The sequence below is a fragment of the Anomaloglossus baeobatrachus genome, chromosome 3 (genome assembly GCF_048569485.1).
Source record: "Anomaloglossus baeobatrachus isolate aAnoBae1 chromosome 3, aAnoBae1.hap1, whole genome shotgun sequence".
NCBI classification, from domain to species: Eukaryota; Metazoa; Chordata; class Amphibia; order Anura; family Aromobatidae; genus Anomaloglossus; species Anomaloglossus baeobatrachus.
In genome coordinates, this window is record NC_134355.1 from 266,451,909 (window position 1) to 266,477,589 (window position 25,681).

General features: G+C 52.2%; 1 protein-coding gene across 2 annotated transcripts in view; it reads right to left on the reverse strand.

Moving 5' to 3' along the window:
- The window catches only part of CCDC28A (coiled-coil domain containing 28A), an 86,524-nt gene that overhangs the window by 7,736 nt on the left and 53,107 nt on the right, over positions 1 to 25,681 (reverse strand). The gene's annotated exons all lie outside the window — the stretch shown is intronic.

Consider the following 25,681-nt stretch of genomic DNA (forward strand, 5'->3'; position numbering starts at 1 on the left):
GTACATACAGTGATATATAACGATTTACCCGGTAACCCATCAGGGTGTACAACCCTTAATCACTGCTTTTTAAATTATCTTCCATGCTGATTTATGGGTTTTTGTAATGAAAGCTGAAATATCAGCAGGATATAAATCAGCTTAGACCATGTTTTTGTGGTGTACTTGATGCATCCATTTGTACTATGAAAGAAGGGAATTTTGTTTACTTACCGTAAATTCCTTTTCTTCTAGCTCCAATTGGGAGACCCAGACAATTGGGTGTATAGCTTCTGCCTCCGGAGGCCACACAAAGTATTACACTTAAAAGTGTAACCCCTCCCCTCTGCCTATACACCCCCCCGTGCATCACGGGCTCCTCAGTTTTGGTGCAAAAGCAGGAAGGAGGAAACTTATAAATTGGTCTAAGGATGTTCGGAGAACTGAAACCAAGAACCAAAAGAACAATTCAACATGAACAACATGTGTACACAAAAAAACAACAGCCCGAAGGGAACAGGGGCGGGTGCTGGGTCTCCCAATTGGAGCTAGAAGAAAAGGAATTTACGGTAAGTAAACAAAATTCCCTTCTTCTTTGTCGCTCCATTGGGAGACCCAGACAATTGGGACGTCCAAAAGCAGTCCCTGGGTGGGTAAAAGAATACCTCGGTAAAGAGCCGTAAAACGGCCCCTTCCTACAGGTGGGCAACCGCCGCCTGAAGGACTCGCCTACCTAGGCTGGCATCTGCCGAAGCGTAGGTATGCACTTGATAGTGTTTCGTGAAAGTGTGCAGACTCGACCAAGTAGCCGCCTGACACACCTGCTGAGCCGTAGCCTGGTGCCGCAAAGCCCAGGACGCACCCACGGCTCTGGTAGAATGGGCCTTCAGCCCTGAAGGAACCGGAAGCCCAGAAGAACGGTAGGCTTCTCGAATTGGTTCCTTGATCCACCTAGCCAAGGTGGACTTAGAAGCCTGCGACCCTTTACGCTGGCCAGCGACAAGGACAAAGAGCGCATCCGAGCGACGCAGGGGCGCCGTACGAGAAATGTAGAATCTGAGTGCTCTCACCAGATCCAACAAGTGCAAATCCTTTTCACATTGGTGAACTGGATGCGGACAAAAAGAAGGTAAGGAGATATCCTGATTGAGATGAAAAGGGGACACCACCTTCGGGAGAAATTCCGGAACCGGACGCAGAACCACCTTGTCCTGGTGAAACACCAGGAAGGGGGCTTTGCATGACAGCGCTGCTAGCTCAGACACTCTGCGAAGTGATGTGACTGCCACTAGGAAGACCACCTTCTGCGAAAGGCGTGAAAGAGAAATATCCCTCATTGGCTCGAAGGGTGGTTTCTGAAGAGCCGTTAGCACCCTGTTCAGATCCCAGGGTTCTAGCGGACGCTTGTAAGGAGGGACTATGTGGCAAACCCCCTGCAGGAACGTGCGTACCTGTGGAAGCCTGGTTAGACGCTTTTGAAAAAACACAGAGAGCGCCGAGACCTGTCCCTTAAGGGAGCCGAGAGACAAACCCTTTTCCATTCCGGATTGAAGGAAGGACAGAAAAATGGGCAAGGCAAATGGCCAGGGAGTAAAACCCTGATCAGAGCACCAGGATAAGAAGATCCTCCACGTCCTGTGGTAGATCTTGGCGGACGTTGGTTTCCTGGCCTGTCTCATAGTGGCAATGACCTCTTGAGATAGCCCTGAAGACGCTAGGATCCAGGACTCAATGGCCACACAGTCAGGTTGAGGGCCGCAGAATTCAGATGGAAAAATGGCCCTTGAGACAGCAAGTCTAGTCGGTCTGGTAGTGCTCACGGTTGGCCCAACGTGAGATGCCACAGATCCGGGTACCACAACCTCCTCGGCCAGTCTGGAGCGACGAGGATGGCGCGGCGGCAGTCGGACCTGATCTTGCGTAACACTCTGGGCAGCATTGCCAGAGGAGGAAACACATAAGGTAGTCGAAACTGCGACCAATCCTGAACTAATGCGTCCGCCGCCAGAGCTCTGTGATCTTGAGACCGTGCCATGAATGCCGGGACTTTGTTGTTGTGCCGAGACGCCATGAGATCGACGTCCGGCGTTCCCCAGCGGCAACAGATCTCTTGAAACACGTCCGGGTGAAGAGACCATTCCCCTGCGTCCATGCCCTGGCGACTGAGAAAGTCTGCTTCCCAGTTTTCTACGCCCGGGATGTGAACTGCGGAGATGGTGGAGGCTGTGGCTTCCACCCACAGCAGAATCCGCCGAACTTCCTGGAAGGCTTGCCGACTGCGTGTGCCGCCTTGGTGATTGATGTATGCCACCGCCGTGGCGTTGTCCGACTGAATTCGGATCTGCCTGCCTTCCAGCCACGGCTGGAACGCCTTTAGGGCTAGATACACTGCCCTTATCTCCAGAACATTGATCTGAAGGGAGGACTCTGGCTGAGTCCAGGTACCCTGAGCCCTGTGGTGGAGAAAGACCGCTCCCCACCCTGACAGACTCGCGTCCGTCGTGACCACAGCCCAGGATGGGGGCAGGAATGATTTCCCCTTCGACAGAGAAGTGGGAAGAAGCCACCACTGAAGGGAGGCCTTGGCTGCCCGAGAAAGGGAGACGTTCCTGTCGAGGGACGTCGACTTCCTGTCCCATTTGCGGAGAATGTCCCATTGAAGTGGACGCAGATGAAACTGCGCAAAAGGAACTGCCTCCATTGCTGCCACCATCTTCCCTAGGAAGTGCATGAGGCGCCTCAAGGGGTGCGACTGGGCCCGAAGGAGAGATTGCACCCCTGTTTGTAGTGAACGCTGTTTGTCCAGCGGAAGCTTCACTATCGCTGAGAGAGTATGAAACTCCATGCCGAGATATGTCAGTGATTGGGCCGGTGTCAATTTTGACTTTGGGAAATTGATGATCCACCCGAATCTCTGGAGAGTCTCCAGAGCAATGTTCAGGCTGTGTTGGCATGCCGCCCGAGAGGGGGCCTTGACTAGCAGATCGTCTAAGTAAGGGATCACCGAGTGTCCCTGAGAGTGTAGGACTGCTACCACTGTTGCCATGACCTTGGTGAAGACCCGTGGGGCTGTCGCCAGGCCGAAAGGCAGTGCCACGAACTGAAGGTGTTCGTCCCCGATGGCGAAACGCAGGAAGCGCTGATGCTCTGGTGCAATCGGCACATGGAGATAAGCATCCCTGATGTCGATTGATGCTAGGAAGTCTCCTTGGGACATTGAGGCGATGACGGAGCGGAGAGATTCCATCCGGAACCGCCTGGTTTTCACGTGTCTGTTGAGCAGTTTTAGGTCCAGAACGGGATGGAAAGATCCGTCCTTTTTTGGCACCACAAACAAGTTGGAGTAAAAACCGTGGCCCCATTGCTGAAGGGGAACAGGGATCACCACTCCTTCTGCCTTCAGAGTGCTCACCGCCTGAAGAAGAGCATCGGCTCGCTCGGGGGGTGGAGATGTCCTGAAGAAACGAGTCGGAGGACGAGAGCTGAACTCTATCCTGTAACCGTGAGACAGAATGTCTCTCACTCATCGGTCTTGGACATGTGGCAACCAGGCGTCGCAAAAGCGGGAGAGCCTGCCACTGACCGAGGATGCGGTTTGGGGAGGCCGAAAGTCATGAGGAGGCCGCTTTGGGAGCGGTTCCTCCGGCGGTCTTCTTAGGACGTGACTTAGACCGCCATGAATCGGAGTTCCTCTGACCCTTCTGTGGCCTGTTGGACGAGGAGAATTGAGATCTGGCCGAGGGCCGAAAGGACCGAAACCTCGATTGTACCTTCCGTTGTGGAGGTCTGTTTGGTTTGGACTGGGGTAAGGACGAGTCCTTTCCCTTGGATTGTTTAATGATTTCATCCAATCGCTCGCCAAACAGGCGGTCGCCAGAAAATGGCAACCCGGTTAAGAACTTTTTGGAAGCAGCATCTGCCTTCCATTCACGTAGCCACATGGCCCTGCGGACTGCCACCGAATTGGCGGATGCTACCGCCGTACGGCTCGCAGTGAAGTGCTGACAGGAATGGCTGCCAGCGTTCTGAGAGGAGGAGGGGGCCGTGGGCGTGCCTCAGAAAGTGCGGGAATCTGGTCCCCACGGTGCTCAGTGAGGGGGGAGGAGGATACGAAGTATGCTCCAGCCCTCAGCGCTGACGTGCAGTGCAGCGTCCCGCCCTTACCCCTGACTGGCAGGCCCGGGGGCGGGAGTATGCGGTACTAGGCCGCAAAAGCCGGGGAGTAAAGTTATAAGCGCGGCCGGCAAACAAGCGCGGTCAGCGCGGTAGTCCCGGCGCACCAAAACAACCAGCAGCTGCTGCAGCATTCATAACACAAGCGCTCTGTGCGCCGTCCCCAAGGGGACCCAGAGTACCTCAGAGTAGCAGGGCCCTGTCCCTGATGATACCCGGCTCCTGTCCAGCAGATTCCCCCAGGGGCTGCGGAGGGAGCACGGTCCCAGTGCCTGGTGACCGGATAGGATCCCACTTCACCCAGAGCCCCTAAGGGATGGGGATGGAAAACAGCATGTGGCTCCTGCCTATGTACCCGCAATGGGTACCTCAACCTTAACAGCACCGCCGACCAGAGTGGGGTGAGAAGGGAGCATGCCGGGGGCCCTGTTATGGGCCCTCTTTTCTTCCATCCGATATAGTCAGCAGCTGCTGCTGACTAAATTGTGGAGCTTGCGTGCATGTGTGCCTCCTTCGCACAAAGCATAAAAACTGAGGAGCCCGTGATGCACGGGGGGGTGTATAGGCAGAGGGGAGGGGTTTACACTTTTAAGTGTAATACTTTGTGTGGCCTCCGGAGGCAGAAGCTATACACCCAATTGTCTGGGTCTCCCAATGGAGCGACAAAGAAAATGAATTTCTATTGATCTGTCTGTATCCACACAAAATAATGAGAAAAACATGTCAAATCAATATCCATTTGACATACGTTTGTCAATGTATCAGGGTTTGTTTTTTTTAACAGGATACAAAAAACGCAGTCACCTGTGCTTTTAAAACCTGAGAAAAAAGGGACATGAAACAGATCTATTACACTGCAGTCTATGGAAGAGAGATGCAAATGTGTGGTCACAGCTTTGCATCCATTTATCTTAACCCTTTTGCCGACCAGTCGTAAATACCACGGTCAGTGATTGACAGCGGCATTTAATAGGTTAACAGCTCCACTCCACCCGCGGTTGTTAGAGGCAGATTATGGCCGTATATCACAGTGATCATCTGCTGACAAAGATGCGGGCTTGGCTTGCGAACCTGTATCAAAGTCAGGGAGCTGGCATATGATGTACCAGTATGTAAGGGGATGAAAAAATGGATATACAGTGGAACCTTGGATTACAAGCATAATTCGTTCCGGGAGTGTGCTCTTAAACCAAGTTACTCTTATATCAAAGCACATTTTCCCATAGGAAATAATTGAAATACAGACAATTCGTTCCACAACCCAAAAATATTTACCGTATATGCCGGCGTATAAGACGACTGGGCGTATAAGACGACCCCCAACTTCTGCCCTAAAAATATAGAATTCACTGTATAAGACTACCCCGCTCCCAAATGAAAAAAAGTCTGCTTTGATTGCAACATGTTAATTTTAATTCCGCGAGAGCCGTACAATATGTTTTTAAAGGGCCATTGACAGATCAATCGCTCCAATGTTCACTTAGTACAGCAAGGAATGCTCCTCCCTGCTGTATAAAGCCACAACTGGACTGAAACAATGGTACTACACTCTGCTACAAACAGACACACACAACTCTGCTACAAACAGACAAACACACACAACTCTGCTACATACAGACAAACACAACTCTGCTACAAACAGACAAACACACACAACTCTGCTACAAACAGACAAACACACACAACTCTGCTACATACAAACACACACAACTCTGCTACATACAAACACACACAACTCTGCTACATACAGACAAACAACTCTGCTACATACAGACAAACACATACAACTCTGCTACATACAAACACACAACTCTGCTACATACAGACAAACACACACAACTCTGCTACATACAGACAAACACATACAACTCTGCTACATACAGACAAACACATACAACTCTGCTACATACAGACAAACACATACAACTATGCTACATACAGACAAACACATACAACTCTGCTACATACAGACAAACACATACAACTCTGCTACATACAGACAAACAAATACAACTCTGCTACATACAGACAAACACATACAACTCTGCTACATACAGACAAACACATACAACTCTGCTACATACAGACAAATACACACAACTCTGCTGCTCTGTGGGGCCTGCACCCGCGGCTCGGCGGGTACAGCACCCGCGGCATCGGCGGGGGGGGGGGGGGGGATTGGCAGGGCATACATCTGGGGGGTTAGAAGCAGCTCACCGGGGCCCATAATGGGGAGGCGGGGAGGGCATTTACCCGATTAGGTCACGGTGGAGAGGGGGCCCACACAGCGCCGGACAGAAGCTCGCCTCCTTCATCTGTGGGACTGAGAAGGCAGTAGCTCCGCCCACAGATGAAATTCAAAACAGGATGTCTGTGCGCCTTAAAGTGACGGCGCCGCAGATTGCTGCCGAGGACTGCGGTCCCCGGAACTCGGCCGGGGGCAGCAGAACTATAAAGGCGAGTGGGCCCCGGCCAAGGGACAGGAGAACTGACGAGGCCGAGTGGGCCCCCCCGGCTCTCCAGGGCCCCGGCATTTGCCCATAGACAGGTAGGAGCCCTGTCTGCGAGCCAGATACGGCCATCAAAAGAGCCATATCTGGCTCGCGAGCCATAGGTTCCCGACCCCTGCTGTATGATATATACCGTATTTTTCGCTTTATAAGACGCACCTGATTATAAGACGCACCCCCAAATTTGGTGAAGGAAAAGAGAATTTTTTTTTTTTAATGTTAAATGGGGTCCATCTTATAATGCCAGTGTCCCTCTAACAAATCATATAGGGTATATGTCCCTCATAGCCCCCCATCCTAAAATTAGCCCCCTTAATCTGGATATGGCCCCCTTATATTGAATATAGCCCCCTTGTGATGGCACACGTTCCCCTGTGCTGCCTATGGTCCCCTATGGATTGCACACGTTCCCGTGTTAGATAACGCCCCCATGCTGCTGCCCATGGCCCCTATAGATCGCACAAGTCCCCCTGTGTTAGATATCGCCCCCATAGTGCTGCCCATGGCCCCTATAGATGGCACAAGTCCCCCTGTGTTAGATATAGCCCCCATAGTGCTGCCCATGGCCCCTATAGATCGCACAAGTCCCCCTGTGTCAGATATGGCCCCCATAGTGCTGCCCATGGCCCCTATAGATCGCACAAGTCCCCCTGTGTTAGATATAGCCCCCATAGTGCTGCCCATGGCCCCTATAGATCGCACAAGTCCCCCTGTGTTAGATATCTCCCCCAGGCTGCTGCCCAAAGTAAAATAAAACCCTCTTTCCTTATCTCCTCCAGCGCTGAGCTCCCTCCTGTCTGGCTCCGTGCTTCTGTTCTTCCACTTCCTGGTTCTCAGTGCGGTCATGTGATCGGCACAGCAGGCTGAGCTCTCTGCCTGCCTGATCACAGTGGAAGCAGGGACACTGGGAGAAACGCTGCAGGGGTAAGTAAAGCTTTTTTATTTTAGAATGAGCAGCAGCCTGGGGGCCAAATCTAACACAGGGGTGGGCATGTGCGATCACACTGGGACGCAAACTCATATAATATGCACCGCTGCCCCAGCCCCTCACTGCGTGCGATTTCAGCACCATTGGAGATGGACAGCGGCTGTGCATATTATATGAGCGGGTGCAGGAGATCAAAGGCTGCAGCCCGCAGCATTCCCCTGTGCTCCAGAGCTGCTGCCCCCACCTCCCCTGGACGCTGCAGTGTACATATATATATACACCCCCCCCCCCGTATATCCAGCGTATCCGACCCCCCACTGTAGCCATTATTTTATTATTTTAAGGGGGTAAAAAGTCGTCTTATACGCCAGTATATACGGTACTGTATTTATACAAACTGATTACAGTAATATAAAATAATGTTCTGCATTCATATAAAATTACAGTACCCTGATACAAAGTAAAGTACAGTGCAGTGAAAAGCATATAAAGCAAGTTAAACTGCACCTTAGCTTACAATAGAATTGTTGGTGTGCGGGAAATACAGTACAAGCAATGGGCTGCACTGGTTATCAATAAGAAAGTACGATACTATATCCACAAATGCAAATTGATAGACATGCTATATAGTATATACTGTACAATGGTATACTACACTGTGTTCTAAATTATTAAGCAAAAAATATTTTTTCATATTTTCCTAAATTAACTTTATGAATTGCAGTCATTGTTATTTTCCAGTCCTCTACTATTCGAGTATAATTGAAATGTTTTTGATCAAACTGCCTATGAAAACAGTATATTTTTAAAAATAATAAACAAATCAAAATGCATGTTCCAAATTATTATGCACAGCAGAGTTTTCAACCTTTTTATTTTTATTTTGAAAAACAAAATGGTCAATTGTGAAATAAGCATTATCAGCTTATTACAAAATGAAATCAAACAGTTTTCAAGTCAAAACTTAATTCTAGGTGATGTTACATTTGCACATAGGACCCCTTGTTTGAAAGAAGCTTCTGAACTCTCTCGTCCATTGAATGTCAGTTTTTGGATGCTTTGTGCTTCAATTGTTTTACATGTGGACAGAATAGCCTCCCAGAGCTGTTGCTTAGATGTGAACTGCCTCACGCCATCATAGACACTCCTTTTGATGATGCTCCAGAGGTTCTCAATGGGGTTGAGGTCAGGGGAAGATGGTGGCCACATCATAAGTTTGTCCTCTTTTATGCCCATAGCAGCCAGAGATGCAGATGTGTTATTTGCAGCATGAGACGGTGCATTATCATGCATGAAAATGATCTTGCTGCGGAATGCACGGTTCCTCCTTCTGAACCATGGCAGGAAGTGCTGTTTTAGAAACTCCACATAGATTATGGAGTTCATCTTTACCCCTTCAGGGATCCTAAAGTGGCCGACAATATCTCTCCCCATGATTCCAGCCCAAAACATTACTTCACCTCCTCCTTGTTGGTGACTTAGCCGTGTTTTCATGGGGTGTCCATCAACCAGCCATCCTCCACTCCATCCATCTGGACCATCGAGCGTTGCACGGCACTCATCGGTGAACAAAACAGTTTGGAAGTCGGTCTTCATGTATCGTTTGGCCCACTGGAGCCGTTTCTGCTTGTGTGCAGTGGATAGAGGTGGTAGACAGGATGGCTTACGCACAAGCTGCAAACCTCTGAAGGACCCTGCATCTTGTTGTTCGAGGGAAGTTGGAGGCATCAGCAGCTTCAAAAACTTGTCTGCTGCTATGACAAGGCATTTTAGCAGCTGCTCTTTTAACCTGACGCAATTGCCTGTTGGAAAGAGTCCTCAATTTTTTCCTTATCAGCACGCACACGTGTGTGCTGTGAATCCGCTACATACTTCTTGATTGTGCGGTGATCACGATGAAGTGTCTTGGCTATGTTGATTGTAGTCATGCCTTGGCCTAAATACTCCACAATTTGTTGCTTCTCGGCAGCCGACACATTTTTTTTTCCCATTTTGGCTAAAAATGTAGGCTGCCTAATAATGTGGAACATCCTTCTTAAGTAGGCTTGTCTTTATTTGGACACACCTGCCAAACTAATTTGCACAGGTATCTGCAATTGCTTTCAGTGATATAAAGAGCCCTGACACACATCACCATCAATGAGTTTAAATGACAAACAAAAGATTTCTAACCTTATCACTCCTAAACTCTTTTTGCATAATAATTTGGAACACAGTGTATATACAGTACATATGTACAGAAAGTTACCTCCAGAGCGGGTCAGACTGTGGTGAAAGGACAGAACCAAACGTGTGCACGGTGAGGATTTGCTCTTCTTGCAAAGCATTGCTCTTAAACCAATTTACAAATTTGTAAAAAGCTTTGCTTGTCTTGCAAAACGCCCTCAAACCAAGTTACTCTTAATCCAAGGTTCCACTGTACTTGCTTTTAAATGTATGTATTTGCATCAAATTTACAATAGATCAGATTTTTTGCATACAATATGAAAAAATGAGGCTGAAAAAAAACAGGTAAAGGGGGCTTTACATGCAGCGACATCGCTAGCGATGTCGCTGTTGAAAGCCTCCGCCCCCTTCGGTTGTGTGTCACGGGCAAATCGCTGCCCGTGGCGCAAAACATCATTAGGACCCATCACACGGGACTGACCTGTCTAGCGACGTCGCTGTGGCCGGAGAACCGTCTCCTTTCTAAGGGGGCGGTTCGTGGGGCGTCACAGCGGCGTCACTAAGCGGGCGCCCAATAGAAGCGGAGGGGCAGAGATGAGCGGCCGTAACATCCCGCCCACCTCCTTCCTTCCTCATTGTGGGCGTCCACAGGTACGAGGTTGTTCCTGTGTGCTGCCGCAGGAACGACGAACAATCAGCGTCCTGCAACAGCAACGATTTTATGAAAATGAACGACGTGTCAACGATCAACGATAAGGTGAGTATTTTTGATCGCTAACACTCGCTCAGAGCCGTTACACACAACGACGTTGCTAACGACGCCGGATATGCGTCACGGAATCCGTGACCCCGGCGATATATCGTTAGATGCGTTGTTGCATGTAACAAGGCCTTTAGGATATATGATGTTACAGACCAGAGCCTTCAGACAGAGCTCACTGATGGATTTCACCGGTAACTAATGATGAGAGAGTACTTGACTCAAGTATTGAGTATAAAGTCAATGATTGGGCAGGTCGGCTCTCCGATCACATACCAGAAACACAGCCATAAACACAGCATTTCCCGGGAATAGTGGGCGTATTTTTTAGGACAAGCTATATCTGAACACGTTGTTTTTACCCCCAGTGAGAGCCAGAGACTGCTAGCTCCCATCATTCAGTGAAGGGACTGCAAGTGTCTCTCACCGAGGTGCTGGCTCCCATCATTCAGTGAAGGGACTGCAAGTGTCTCTCACTGAGGTGCTGGCTCCCATCATTCAGTGAAGGGACTGCAAGTGTCTCTCACTGGGGTGCTGGCTCCCATCATTCAGTGAAGGGACTGCAAGTCTCTCACTGAGGTGCTGGCTCCCATCATTCAGTGAAGGGACTGCAAGTGTCTCACTGAGGTGCTGGCTCCCATCATTCAGTGAAGGGACTGCAAGTGTCTCTTACTGGGGTGCTGGCTCCCATCATTCAGTGAAGGGACTGCAAGTGTCTCACTGAGGTGCTGGCTCCCATCATTCAGTGAAGGGACTGCTAGTGTCTCTCACTGGGGTGCTGGCTCCCATCATTCAGTGAAGGGACTGCAAGTGTCTCTCACTGGGGTGCTGGCTCCCATCATTCAGTGAAGGGACTGCAAGTGTCTCTCACTGAGGTGCTGGCTCCCATCATTTAGTGAAGGGACTGCAAGTGTCTCTCACTGAGGTGCTAGCTCCCATCATTCAGTGAAGGGACTGCAAGTGTCTCTCACTGGGGTGCTAGCTCCCATCATTCAGTGAAGGGACTGCAAGTGTCTCACTGAGGTGCTGGCTCCCATCATTCAGTGAAGGGACTGCAAGTGTCTCTCACTGGGGTGCTGTCTCCCATCATTCAGTGAAGGGACTGCAAGTGTCTCTCACTGGGGTGCTGGCTCCCATCATTCAGTGAAGGGACTGCAAGTGTCTCTCACTGAGGTGCTGGCTCCCATCATTCAGTGAAGGGACTGCTAGTGTCTCTCACTGGGGTGCTGGCTCCCATCATTCAGTGAAGGGACTGCAAGTGTCTCTCACTGGGGTGCTGGCTCCCATCATTCAGTGAAGGAACTGCAAGTGTCTCACTGAGGTGCTGGCTCCCATCATTCAGTGAAGGGACTGCAAGTGTCTCTCACTGAGGTGCTAGCTCCCATCATTCAGTGAAGGGACTGCAAGTGTCTCTCACTGGGGTGCTAGCTCCCATCATTCAGTGAAGGGACTGCAAGTGTCTCTCACTGGGGTGCTGGCTCCCACCATTCAGTGAAGGGACTGCAAGTGTCTCTCACTGGGGTGCTGGCTCCCATCACAGTGAAAGAACTGCAAGTGTCTCACTGAGGTGCTGGCTCCCATCATTCAGTGAAGGGACTGCAAGTGTCTCACTGAGGTGCTAGCTCCCATCATTCAGTGAAGGGACTGCAAGTTTCTCTCACTGGGGTGCTGGCTCCCATCATTCAGTGAAGGGACTGCAAGTGTCTCTCACTGAGGTGCTGGCTCCCATCATTTAGTGAAGGGACTGCAAGTGTCTCTCACTGAGGTGCTAGCTCCCATCATTCAGTGAAGGGACTGCAAGTGTCTCTCACTGGGGTGCTAGCTCCCATCATTCAGTGAAGGGACTGCAAGTGTCTCACTGAGGTGCTGGCTCCCATCATTCAGTGAAGGGACTGCTAGTGTCTCTTACTGGGGTGCTGGCTCCCATCATTCAGTGAAGGGACTGCAAGTGTCTCACTGAGGTGCTGGCTCCCATCATTCAGTGAAGGGACTGCTAGTGTCTCTCACTGGGGTGCTGGCTCCCATCATTCAGTGAAGGGACTGCAAGTGTCTCTCACTGGGGTGCTGGCTCCCATCATTCAGTGAAGGGACTGCAAGTGTCTCTCACTGAGGTGCTGGCTCCCATCATTCAGTGAAGGGACTGCAAGTGTCTCTCACTGAGGTGCTGGCTCCCATCATTCAGTGAAGAGACTGCAAGTGTCTCTCACTGGGGTGCTGGCTCCCATCATTCAGTGAAGGGACTGCAAGTGTCTCACTGAGGTGCTGGCTCCCATCATTCAGTGAAGGGACTGCAAGTGTCTCTCACTGGGGTGCTGGCTCCCATCATTCAGTGAAGGGACTGCAAGTGTCTCTCACTGGGGTGCTGGCTCCCATCATTCAGTGAAGGAACTGCAAGTGTCTCTCACTGGGGTGCTGGCTCCCATCATTCAGTGAAGGGACTGCAAGTGTCTCACTGAGGTGCTGGCTCCCATCATTCAGTGAAGGGACTGCAAGTGTCTCTCACTGAGGTGCTGGCTCCCATCATTCAGTGAAGGGACTGCTAGTGTCTCTCACTGGGGTGCTGGCTCCCATCATTCAGTGAAGGGACTGCTAGTGTCTCTCACTGAGGTGCTAGCTCCCATCATTCAGTGAAGGGACTGCTAGTGTCTCTCACTGAGGTGCTGGCTCCCATCATTCAGTGAAGGGACTGCTAGTGTCTCACTGAGGTGCTGGCTCCCATCATTCAGTGAAGGGACTGCAAGTGTCTCTCACTGAGGTGCTGGCTCCCATCATTCAGTGAAGGGACTGCAAGTGTCTCACTGAGGTGCTGGCTCCCATCATTCAGTGAAGGGACTGCAAGTGTCTCTCACTGAGGTGCTGGCTCCCATCATTCAGTGAAGGGACTGCTAGTGTCTCACTGAGGTGCTGGCTCCCATCATTCAGTGAAGGGACTGCAAGTGTCTCTCACTGAGGTGCTGGCTCCCATCATTCAGTGAAGGGACTGCAAGTGTCTCACTGAGGTGCTGGCTCCCATCATTCAGTGAAGGGACTGCAAGTGTCTCTCACTGAGGTGCTGGCTCCCATCATTCAGTGAAGGGACTGCAAGTGTCTCTCACTGGGGTGCTGGCTCCCATCATTCAGTGAAGGGACTGCAAGTGTCTCACTGAGGTGCTGGCTCCCATCATTCAGTGAAGGGACTGCTAGTGTCTCTCACTGGGGTGCTGGCTCCCATCATTCAGTGAAGGGACTGCTAGTGTCTCTCACTGAGGTGCTAGCTCCCATCATTCAGTGAAGGGACTGCTAGTGTCTCTCACTGAGGTGCTGGCTCCCATTATTCAGTGAAGGGACTGCTAGTGTCTCACTGAGGTGCTGGCTCCCATCATTCAGTGAAGGGACTGCAAGTGTCTCTCACTGAGGTGCTGGCTCCCATCATTCAGTGAAGGGACTGCAAGTGTCTCACTGAGGTGCTGGCTCCCATCATTCAGTGAAAGGACTGTAAGTCTCTCACTGAGGTGCTGGATCCCATCATTCAGTGAAGGGACTGCAAGTGTCTCACTGGGGTGCTGGCTCCCATCATTCAGTGAAGGGACTGCAAGTGTCTCTCACTGGGGTGCTGGCTCCCATCATTCAGTGAAGGGACTGCTAGTGTCTCTCACTGGGGTGCTGGCTCCCATCATTTAGTGAAGGGACTGCAAGTGTCTCTCACTGAGGTGCTAGCTCCCATCATTCAGTGAAGGGACTGCAAGTGTCTCTCACTGGGGTGCTAGCTCCCATCATTCAGTGAAGGGACTGCAAGTGTCTCACTGAGGTGCTGGCTCCCATCATTCAGTGAAGGGACTGCTAGTGTCTCTTACTGGGGTGCTGGCTCCCATCATTCAGTGAAGGGACTGCAAGTGTCTCACTGAGGTGCTGGCTCCCATCATTCAGTGAAGGGACTGCTAGTGTCTCTCACTGGGGTGCTGGCTCCCATCATTCAGTGAAGGGACTGCAAGTGTCTCTCACTGGGGTGCTGGCTCCCATCATTCAGTGAAGGGACTGCAAGTGTCTCTCACTGAGGTGCTGGCTCCCATCATTCAGTGAAGGGACTGCAAGTGTCTCTCACTGAGGTGCTGGCTCCCATCATTCAGTGAAGGGACTGCAAGTGTCTCTCACTGGGGTGCTGGCTCCCATCATTCAGTGAAGGGACTGCAAGTGTCTCTCACTGGGGTGCTGGCTCCCATCATTCAGTGAAGGGACTGCAAGTGTCTCTCACTGAGGTGCTGGCTCCCATCATTCAGTGAAGGGACTGCAAGTGTCTCTCACTGGGGTGCTGGCTCCCATCATTCAGTGAAGGGACTGCTAGTGTCTCTCACTGGGGTGCTGGCTCCCATCATTCAGTGAAGGGACTGCAAGTGTCTCTCACTGGGGTGCTGGCTCCCATCATTCAGTGAAGGGACTACAAGTGTCTCTCACTGAGGTGCTGGCTCCCATCATTTAGTGAAGGGACTGCAAGTGTCTCTCACTGAGGTGCTAGCTCCCATCATTCAGTGAAGGGACTGCAAGTGTCTCACTGAGGTGCTGGCTCCCATCATTCAGTGAAGGGACTGCAAGTGTCTCTCACTGGGGTGCTGGCTCCCATCATTCAGTGAAGGGACTGCAAGTGTCTCTCACTGGGGTGCTAGCTCCCATCATTCAGTGAAGGGACTGCAAGTGTCTCACTGAGGTGCTGGCTCCCATCATTCAGTGAAGGGACTGCAAGTGTCTCTCACTGGGGTGCTGGCTCCCATCATTCAGTGAAGGGACTGCAAGTCTCTCACTGAGGTGCTGGCTCCCATTATTCAGTGAAGGGACTGCTAGTGTCTCACTGAGGTGCTGGCTCCCATCATTCAGTGAAGGGACTGCAAGTGTCTCTCACTGAGGTGCTGGCTCCCATCATTCAGTGAAGGGACTGCAAGTGTCTCACTGAGGTGCTGGCTCCCATCATTCAGTGAAAGGACTGTAAGTCTCTCACTGAGGTGCTGGCTCCCATCATTCAGTGAAGGGACTGCAAGTGTCTCACTGGGGTGCTGGCTCACATCATTCAGTGAAGGGACTGCAAGTGTCTCTCACTGGGGTGCTGGCTCCCATCATTCAGTGAAGGGACTGCTAGTGTCTCTCACTGGGGTGCTGGCTCCCATCATTTAGTGAAGGGACTGCAAGTGTCTCTCACTGAGGTGCTAGCTCCCATCATTCAGTGAAGGGACTGCAAGTGTCTCTCACTGGGGTGCTAGCTCCCATCATTCAGTGAAGGGACTGCAAGTGTCTCACTGAGGTGCTGGCTCCCATCATTCAGTGAAGGGACTGCTAGTGTCTCTTACTGGGGTGCTGGCTCCCATCATTCAGTGAAGGGACTGCAAGTGTCTCACTGAGGTGCTGGCTCCCATCATTCAGTGAAGGGACTGCTAGTGTCTCTCACTGGGGTGCTGGCTCCCATCATTCAGTGAAGGGACTGCAAGTGTCTCTCACTGGGGTGCTGGCTCCCATCATTCAGTGAAGGGACTGCAAGTGTCTCTCACTGAGGTGCTGGCTCCCATCATTCAGTGAAGGGACTGCAAGTGTCTCTCACTGAGGTGCTGGCTCCCATCATTCAGTGAAGGGACTGCAAGTGTCTCTCACTGGGGTGCTGGCTCCCATCATTCAGTGAAGGGACTGCAAGTGTCTCTCACTGGGGTGCTGGCTCCCATCATTCAGTGAAGGGACTGCAAGTGTCTCTCACTGAGGTGCTGGCTCCCATCATTCAGTGAAGGGACTGCAAGTGTCTCTCACTGGGGTGCTGGCTCCCATCATTCAGTGAAGGGACTGCTAGTGTCTCTCACTGGGGTGCTGGCTCCCATCATTCAGTGAAGGGACTGCAAGTGTCTCTCACTGGGGTGCTGGCTCCCATCATTCAGTGAAGGGACTACAAGTGTCTCTCACTGAGGTGCTGGCTCCCATCATTTAGTGAAGGGACTGCAAGTGTCTCTCACTGAGGTGCTAGCTCCCATCATTCAGTGAAGGGACTGCAAGTGTCTCACTGAGGTGCTGGCTCCCATCATTCAGTGAAGGGACTGCAAGTGTCTCTCACTGGGGTGCTGGCTCCCATCATTCAGTGAAGGGACTGCTAGTGTCTCTCACTGAGGTGCTAGCTCCCATCATTCAGTGAAGGGACTGCTAGTGTCTCTCACTGAGGTGCTGGCTCCCATTATTCAGTGAAGGGACTGCTAGTGTCTCACTGAGGTGCTGGCTCCCATCATTCAGTGAAGGGACTGCAAGTGTCTCTCACTGAGGTGCTGGCTCCCATCATTCAGTGAAGGGACTGCTAGTGTCTCTCACTGAGGTGCTAGCTCCCATCATTCAGTGAAGGGACTGCTAGTGTCTCTCACTGAGGTGCTAGCTCCCATCATTCAGTGAAGGGACTGCTAGTGTCTCTCACTGAGGTGCTGGCTCCCATCATTCAGTGAAGGGACTGCTAGTGTCTCACTGAGGTGCTGGCTCCCATCATTCAGTGAAGGGACTGCAAGTGTCTCTCACTGAGGTGCTGGCTCCCATCATTCAGTGAAGGGACTGCAAGTGTCTCACTGAGGTGCTGGCTCCCATCATTCAGTGAAGGGACTGCAAGTGTCTCTCACTGAGGTGCTGGCTCCCATCATTCAGTGAAGGGACTGCTAGTGTCTCACTGAGGTGCTGGCTCCCATCATTCAGTGAAGGGACTGCAAGTGTCTCTCACTGAGGTGCTGGCTCCCATCATTCAGTGAAGGGACTGCAAGTGTCTCACTGAGGTGCTGGCTCCCATCATTCAGTGAAGGGACTGCAAGTGTCTCTCACTGAGGTGCTGGCTCCCATCATTCAGTGAAGGGACTGCTAGTGTCTCTCACTGGGGTGCTGGCTCCCATCATTCAGTGAAGGGACTGCTAGTGTCTCTCACTGAGGTGCTAGCTCCCATCATTCAGTGAAGGGACTGCTAGTGTCTCTCACTGAGGTGCTGGCTCCCATCATTCAGTGAAGGGACTGCAAGTGTCTCTCACTGAGGTGCTGGCTCCCATCATTCAGTGAAGGGACTGTAAGTCTCTCACTGAGGTGCTGGCTCCCATCATTCAGTGAAGGGACTGCAAGTGTCTCACTGAGGTGCTGGCTCCCATCATTCAGTGAAAGGACTGTAAGTCTCTCACTGAGGTGCTGGCTCCCATCATTCAGTGAAGGGACTGCAAGTGTCTCACTGGGGTGCTGGCTCCCATCATTCAGTGAAGGGACTGCAAGTGTCTCTCACTGGGGTGCTGGCTCCCATCATTCAGTGAAGGGACTGAAAGTGTCTCACTGAGGTGCTGGCTCCCATCATTCAGTGAAGGGACTGCAAGTGTCTCACTGGGGTGCTGGCTCCCATCATTCAGTGAAGGGACTGCTAGTGTCTCACTGAGGTGCTGGCTCCCATCATTCAGTGAAGGGACTGCAAGTGTCTCTCACTGAGGTGCTGGCTCCCATTATTCAGTGAAGGGACTGCTAGTGTCTCACTGAGGTGCTGGCTCCCATCATTCAGTGAAGGGACTGTAAGTCTCTCACTGAGGTGCTGGCTCCCATTATTCAGTGAAGGGACTGCTAGTGTCTCACTGAGGTGCTGGCTCCCATCATTCAGTGAAGGGACTGCAAGTGTCTCTCACTGAGGTGCTGGCTCCCATCATTCAGTGAAGGGACTGTAAGTCTCTCACTGAGGTGCTGGCTCCCATCATTCAGTGAAGGGACTGCAAGTGTCTCACTGAGGTGCTGGCTCCCATCATTCAGTGAAAGGACTGTAAGTCTCTCACTGAGGTGCTGGCTCCCATCATTCAGTGAAGGGACTGCAAGTGTCTCACTGGGGTGCTGGCTCCCATCATTCAGTGAAGGGACTGCAAGTGTCTCTCACTGGGGTGCTGGCTCCCATCATTCAGTGAAGGGACTGAAAGTGTCTCACTGAGGTGCTGGCTCCCATCATTCAGTGAAGGGACTGCAAGTGTCTCTCACCGAGGTGCTGGCTCCCATCATTCAGTGAAGGGACTGCTAGTGTCTCTCACTGGGGTGCTGGCTCCCATCATTCAGTGAAGGGACTGCTAGTGTCTCTCACTGAGGTGCTGGCTCCCATCATTCAGTGAAGGGACTGCTAGTGTCTCTCACTGGGGTGCTGGCTCCCATCATTCAGAGAAGGGACTGCAAGTGTCTCTCACTGGGGTGCTGGCTCCCATCATTCAGTGAAGGGACTGCAAGTGTCTCTCACTGAGGTGCTGGCTCCCATCATTTAGTGAAGGGACTGCAAGTGTCTCTCACTGAGGTGCTAGCTCCCATCATTCAGTGAAGGGACTGCAAGTGTCTCTCACTGGGGTGCTAGCTCCCATCATTCAGTGAAGGGACTGCAAGTGTCTCACTGACGTGCTGGCTCCCATCATTCAGTGAAGGGACTGCAAGTGTCTCTCACTGAGGTGCTGGCTCCCATCATTTAGTGAAGGGACTGCAAGTGTCTCTCACTGAGGTGCTAGCTCCCATCATTCAGTGAAGGGACTGCAAGTGTCTCACTGAGGTGCTGGCTCCCATCATTCAGTGAAGGGACTGCAAGTGTCTCTCACTGGGGTGCTGGCTCCCATCATTCAGTGAAGGGACTGCAAGTGTCTCTCACTGGGGTGCTAGCTCCCATCATTCAGTGAAGGGACTGCAAGTGTCTCACTGAGGTGCTGGCTCCCATCATTCAGTGAAGGGACTGCAAGTGTCTCTCACTGGGGTGCTGGCTCCCATCATTCAGTGAAGGGACTGCAAGTCTCTCACTGAGGTGCTGGCTCCCATCATTCAGTGAAGGGACTGCAAGTGTCTCTCACTGGGGTGCTGGCTCCCATCATTCAGTGAAGGGACTGCAAGTGTCTCACTGAGGTGCTGGCTCCCATCATTCAGTGAAGGGACTGCTAGTGTCTCTCACTGGGGTGCTGGCTCCCATCATTCAGTGAAGGGACTGCAAGTGTCTCTCACTGGGGTGCTGGCTCCCATCATTCAGTGAAGGGACTGCAAGTGTCTCTCACTGGGGTGCTGGCTCCCATCATTCAGTGAAGGGACTGCTAGTGTCTCTCACTGGGGTGCTGGCTCCCATCATTCAGTGAAGGGACTGCAAGTGTCTCTCACTGGGGTGCTGGCTCCCATCATTCAGTGAAGGGACTGCAAGTGTCTCACTGAGGTGCTGGCTCCCATCATTCAGTGAAGGGACTGCTAGTGTCTCTCACTGGGGTGCTGGCTCCCATCATTCAGTGAAGGGACTGCAAGTGTCTCACTGAGGTGCTGGCTCCCATCATTCAGTGAAGGGACTGCTAGTGTCTCTCACTGGGGTGCTGGCTCCCATCATTCAGTGAAGGGACTGCAAGTGTCTCTCACTGAGGTGCTGGCTCCCATCATTCAGTGAAGGGACTGCTAGTGTCTCTCACTGGGGTGCTGGCTCCCATCATTCAGTGAAGGGACTGCAAGTGTCTCTCACTGGGGTGCTGGCTCCCATCATTCAGTGAAGGGACTGCAAGTGTCTCTCACTGAGGTGCTGGCTCCCATCATTTAGTGAAGGGACTGCAAGTGTCTCTCACTGAGGTGCTAGCTCCCATCATTCAGTGAAGGGACTGCAAGTGTCTCTCACTGGGGTGCTAGCTCCCATCATTCAGTGAAGGGACTGCAAGTGTCTCACTGAGGTGCTGGCTCCCATCATTCAGTGAAGGGACTGCAAGTGTCTCTCACTGAGGTGCTGGCTCCCATCATTCAGTGAAGGGACTGCAAGTGTCTCTCACTGGGGTGCTGGCTCCCATCATTCAGTGAAGGGACTGCAAGTCTCTCACTGAGGTGCTGGCTCCCATCATTCAGTGAAGGGACTGCAAGTGTCTCTCACTGGGGTGCTGGCTCCCATCATTCAGTGAAGGGACTGCAAGTGTCTCTCACTGGGGTGCTGGCTCCTATCATTCAGTGAAGGAACTGCAAGTGTCTCACTGAGGTGCTGGCTCCCATCATTCAGTGAAGGGACTGCAAGTGTCTCACTGAGGTGCTGGCTCCCATCATTTAGTGAAGGGACTGCAAGTGTCTCTCACTGAGGTGCTAGCTCCCATCATTCAGTGAAGGGACTGCAAGTGTCTCTCACTGGGGTGCTGGCTCCCATCATTCAGTGAAGGGACTGCAAGTGTCTCACTGAGGTGCTAGCTCCCATCATTCAGTGAAGGGACTGCAAGTTTCTCTCACTGGGGTGCTGGCTCCCATCATTCAGTGAAGGGACTGCAAGTGTCTCTCACTGAGGTGCTGGCTCCCATAATTTAGTGAAGGGACTGCAAGTGTCTCTCACTGAGGTGCTAGCTCCCATCATTCAGTGAAGGGACTGCAAGTGTCTCACTGGGGTGCTAGCTCCCATCATTCAGTGAAGGGACTGCAAGTGTCTCTCACTGGGGTGCTAGCTCCCATCATTTAGTGAAGGGACTGCAAGTGTCTCTCACTGAGGTGCTAGCTCCCATCATTCAGTGAAGGGACTGCAAGTGTCTCTCACTGGGGTGCTAGCTCCCATCATTCAGTGAAGGGACTGCAAGTGTCTCACTGAGGTGCTGGCTCCCATCATTCAGTGAAGGGACTGCTAGTGTCTCTTACTGGGGTGCTGGCTCCCATCATTCAGTGAAGGGACTGCAAGTGTCTCACTGAGGTGCTGGCTCCCATCATTCAGTGAAGGGACTGCTAGTGTCTCTCACTGGGGTGCTGGCTCCCATTATTCAGTGAAGGGACTGCAAGTGTCTCTCACTGGGGTGCTGGCTCCCATCATTCAGTGAAGGGACTGCAAGTGTCTCACTGAGGTGCTGGCTCCCATCATTCAGTGAAGGGACTGCAAGTGTCTCTCACTGAGGTGCTGGCTCCCATCATTCAGTGAAGGGACTGCAAGTGTCTCTCACTGGGGTGCTGGCTCCCATCATTCAGTGAAGGGACTGCAAGTGTCTCTCACTGGGGTGCTGGCTCCCATCATTCAGTGAAGGAACTGCAAGTGTCTCTCACTGGGGTGCTGGCTCCCATCATTCAGTGAAGGGACTGCAAGTGTCTCACTGAGGTGCTGGCTCCCATCATTCAGTGAAGGGACTGCAAGTGTCTCTCACTGAGGTGCTGGCTCCCATCATTCAGTGAAGGGACTGCTAGTGTCTCTCACTGGGGTGCTGGCTCCCATCATTCAGTGAAGGGACTGCAAGTGTCTCTCACTGAGGTGCTGGCTCCCATCATTCAGTGAAGGGACTGCTAGTGTCTCACTGAGGTGCTGGCTCCCATCATTCAGTGAAGGGACTGCAAGTGTCTCTCACTGAGGTGCTGGCTCCCATCATTCAGTGAAGGGACTGCAAGTGTCTCACTGAGGTGCTGGCTCCCATCATTCAGTGAAGGGACTGCAAGTGTCTCTCACTGAGGTGCTGGCTCCCATCATTCAGTGAAGGGACTGCTAGTGTCTCACTGAGGTGCTAGCTCCCATCATTCAGTGAAGGGACTGCTAGTGTCTCTCACTTAGGTGCTGGCTCCCATCATTCAGTGAAGGGACTGCAAGTGTCTCTCACTGAGGTGCTGGCTCCCATCATTCAGTGAAGGGACTGTAAGTCTCTCACTGAGGTGCTGGCTCCCATTATTCAGTGAAGGGACTGCTAGTGTCTCACTGAGGTGCTGGCTCCCATCATTCAGTGAAGGGACTGTAAGTCTCTCACTGAGGTGCTGGCTCCCATCATTCAGTGAAGGGACTGCAAGTGTCTCACTGAGGTGCTGGCTCCCATCATTCAGTGAAAGGACTGTAAGTCTCTCACTGAGGTGCTGGCTCCCATCATTCAGTGAAGGGACTGCAAGTGTCTCACTGGGGTGCTGGCTCCCATCATTCAGTGAAGGGACTGCAAGTGTCTCTCACTGGGGTGCTGGCTCCCATCATTCAGTGAAGGGACTGAAAGTGTCTCACTGAGGTGCTGGCTCCCATCATTCAGTGAAGGGACTGCAAGTGTCTCTCACCGAGGTGCTGGCTCCCATCATTCAGTGAAGGGACTGCTAGTGTCTCTCACTGGGGTGCTGGCTCCCATCATTCAGTGAAGGGACTGCTAGTGTCTCTCACTGAGGTGCTGGCTCCCATCATTCAGTGAAGGGACTGCTAGTGTCTCTCACTGGGGTGCTGGCTCCCATCATTCAGAGAAGGGACTGCAAGTGTCTCTCACTGGGGTGCTGGCTCCCATCATTCAGTGAAGGGACTGCAAGTGTCTCTCACTGAGGTGCTGGCTCCCATCATTTAGTGAAGGGACTGCAAGTGTCTCTCACTGAGGTGCTAGCTCCCATCATTCAGTGAAGGGACTGCAAGTGTCTCTCACTGGGGTGCTAGCTCCCATCATTCAGTGAAGGGACTGCAAGTGTCTCACTGAGGTGCTGGCTCCCATCATTCAGTGAAGGGACTGCAAGTGTCTCTCACTGAGGTGCTGGCTCCCATCATTTAGTGAAGGGACTGCAAGTGTCTCTCACTGAGGTGCTAGCTCCCATCATTCTGTGAAGGGACTGCAAGTGTCTCACTGAGGTGCTGGCTCCCATCATTCAGTGAAGGGACTGCAAGTGTCTCTCACTGGGGTGCTGGCTCCCATCATTCAGTGAAGGGACTGCAAGTGTCTCTCACTGGGGTGCTAGCTCCCATCATTCAGTGAAGGGACTGCAAGTGTCTCACTGAGGTGCTGGCTCCCATCATTCAGTGAAGGGACTGCAAGTGTCTCTCACTGGGGTGCTGGCTCCCATCATTCAGTGAAGGGACTGCAAGTCTCTCACTGAGGTGCTGGCTCCCATCATTCAGTGAAGGGACTGCAAGTGTCTCTCACTGGGGTGCTGGCTCCCATCATTCAGTGAAGGAACTGCAAGTGTCTCACTGAGGTGCTGGCTCCCATCATTCAGTGAAGGGACTGCAAGTGTCTCACTGAGGTGCTGGCTCCCATCATTCAGTGAAGGGACTGCTAGTGTCTCTCACTGGGGTGCTGGCTCCCATCATTCAGTGAAGGGACTGCAAGTGTCTCACTGAGGTGCTGGCTCCCATCATTCAGTGAAGGGACTGCTAGTGTCTCTCACTGGGGTGCTGGCTCCCATCATTCAGTGAAGGGACTGCAAGTGTCTCTCACTGAGGTTCTGGCTCCCATCATTCAGTGAAGGGACTGCTAGTGTCTCTCACTGGGGTGCTGGCTCCCATCATTCAGTGAAGGGACTGCAAGTGTCTCTCACTGGGGTGCTGGCTCCCATCATTCAGTGAAGGGACTGCAAGTGTCTCTCACTGAGGTGCTGGCTCCCATCATTTAGTGAAGGGACTGCAAGTGTCTCTCACTGAGGTGCTAGCTCCCATCATTCAGTGAAGGGACTGCAAGTGTCTCTCACTGGGGTGCTAGCTCCCATCATTCAGTGAAGGGACTGCAAGTGTCTCACTGAGGTGCTGGCTCCCATCATTCAGTGAAGGGACTGCAAGTGTCTCTCACTGAGGTGCTGGCTCCCATCATTCAGTGAAGGGACTGCAAGTGTCTCTCACTGGGGTGCTGGCTCCCATCATTCAGTGAAGGGACTGCAAGTCTCTCACTGAGGTGCTGGCTCCCATCATTCAGTGAAGGGACTGCAAGTGTCTCTCACTGGGGTGCTGGCTCCCATCATTCAGTGAAGGGACTGCAAGTGTCTCTCACTGGGGTGCTGGCTCCTATCATTCAGTGAAGGAACTGCAAGTGTCTCACTGAGGTGCTGGCTCCCATCATTCAGTGAAGGGACTGCAAGTGTCTCACTGAGGTGCTGGCTCCCATCATTTAGTGAAGGGACTGCAAGTGTCTCTCACTGAGGTGCTAGCTCCCATCATTCAGTGAAGGGACTGCAAGTGTCTCTCACTGGGGTGCTGGCTCCCATCATTCAGTGAAGGGACTGCAAGTGTCTCACTGAGGTGCTAGCTCCCATCATTCAGTGAAGGGACTGCAAGTTTCTCTCACTGGGGTGCTGGCTCCCATCATTCAGTGAAGGGACTGCAAGTGTCTCTCACTGAGGTGCTGGCTCCCATAATTTAGTGAAGGGACTGCAAGTGTCTCTCACTGAGGTGCTAGCTCCCATCATTCAGTGAAGGGACTGCAAGTGTCTCACTGGGGTGCTAGCTCCCATCATTCAGTGAAGGGACTGCAAGTGTCTCTCACTGGGGTGCTAGCTCCCATCATTTAGTGAAGGGACTGCAAGTGTCTCTCACTGAGGTGCTAGCTCCCATCATTCAGTGAAGGGACTGCAAGTGTCTCTCACTGGGGTGCTGGCTCCCATCATTCAGTGAAGGGACTGCAAGTGTCTCACTGAGGTGCTGGCTCCCATCATTCAGTGAAGGGACTGCTAGTGTCTCTTACTGGGGTGCTGGCTCCCATCATTCAGTGAAGGGACTGCAAGTGTCTCACTGAGGTGCTGGCTCCCATCATTCAGTGAAGGGACTGCTAGTGTCTCTCACTGGGGTGCTGGCTCCCATTATTCAGTGAAGGGACTGCAAGTGTCTCTCACTGGGGTGCTGGCTCCCATCATTCAGTGAAGGGACTGCAAGTGTCTCTCACTGAGGTGCTGGCTCCCATCATTCAGTGAAGGGACTGCAAGTGTCTCTCACTGAGGTGCTGGCTCCCATCATTCAGTGAAGGGACTGCAAGTGTCTCTCACTGGGGTGCTGGCTCCCATCATTCAGTGAAGGGACTGCAAGTGTCTCTCACTGGGGTGCTGGCTCCCATCATTCAGTGAAGGAACTGCAAGTGTCTCTCACTGGGGTGCTGGCTCCCATCATTCAGTGAAGGGACTGCAAGTGTCTCACTGAGGTGCTGGCTCCCATCATTCAGTGAAGGGACTGCAAGTGTCTCTCACTGAGGTGCTGGCTCCCATCATTCAGTGAAGGGACTGCTAGTGTCTCTCACTGGGGTGCTGGCTCCCATCATTCAGTGAAGGGACTGCAAGTGTCTCTCACTGAGGTGCTGGCTCCCATCATTCAGTGAAGGGACTGCTAGTGTCTCACTGAGGTGCTGGCTCCCATCATTCAGTGAAGGGACTGCAAGTGTCTCTCACTGAGGTGCTGGCTCCCATCATTCAGTGAAGGGACTGCAAGTGTCTCACTGAGGTGCTGGCTCCCATCATTCAGTGAAGGGACTGCAAGTGTCTCTCACTGAGGTGCTGGCTCCCATCATTCAGTGAAGGGAC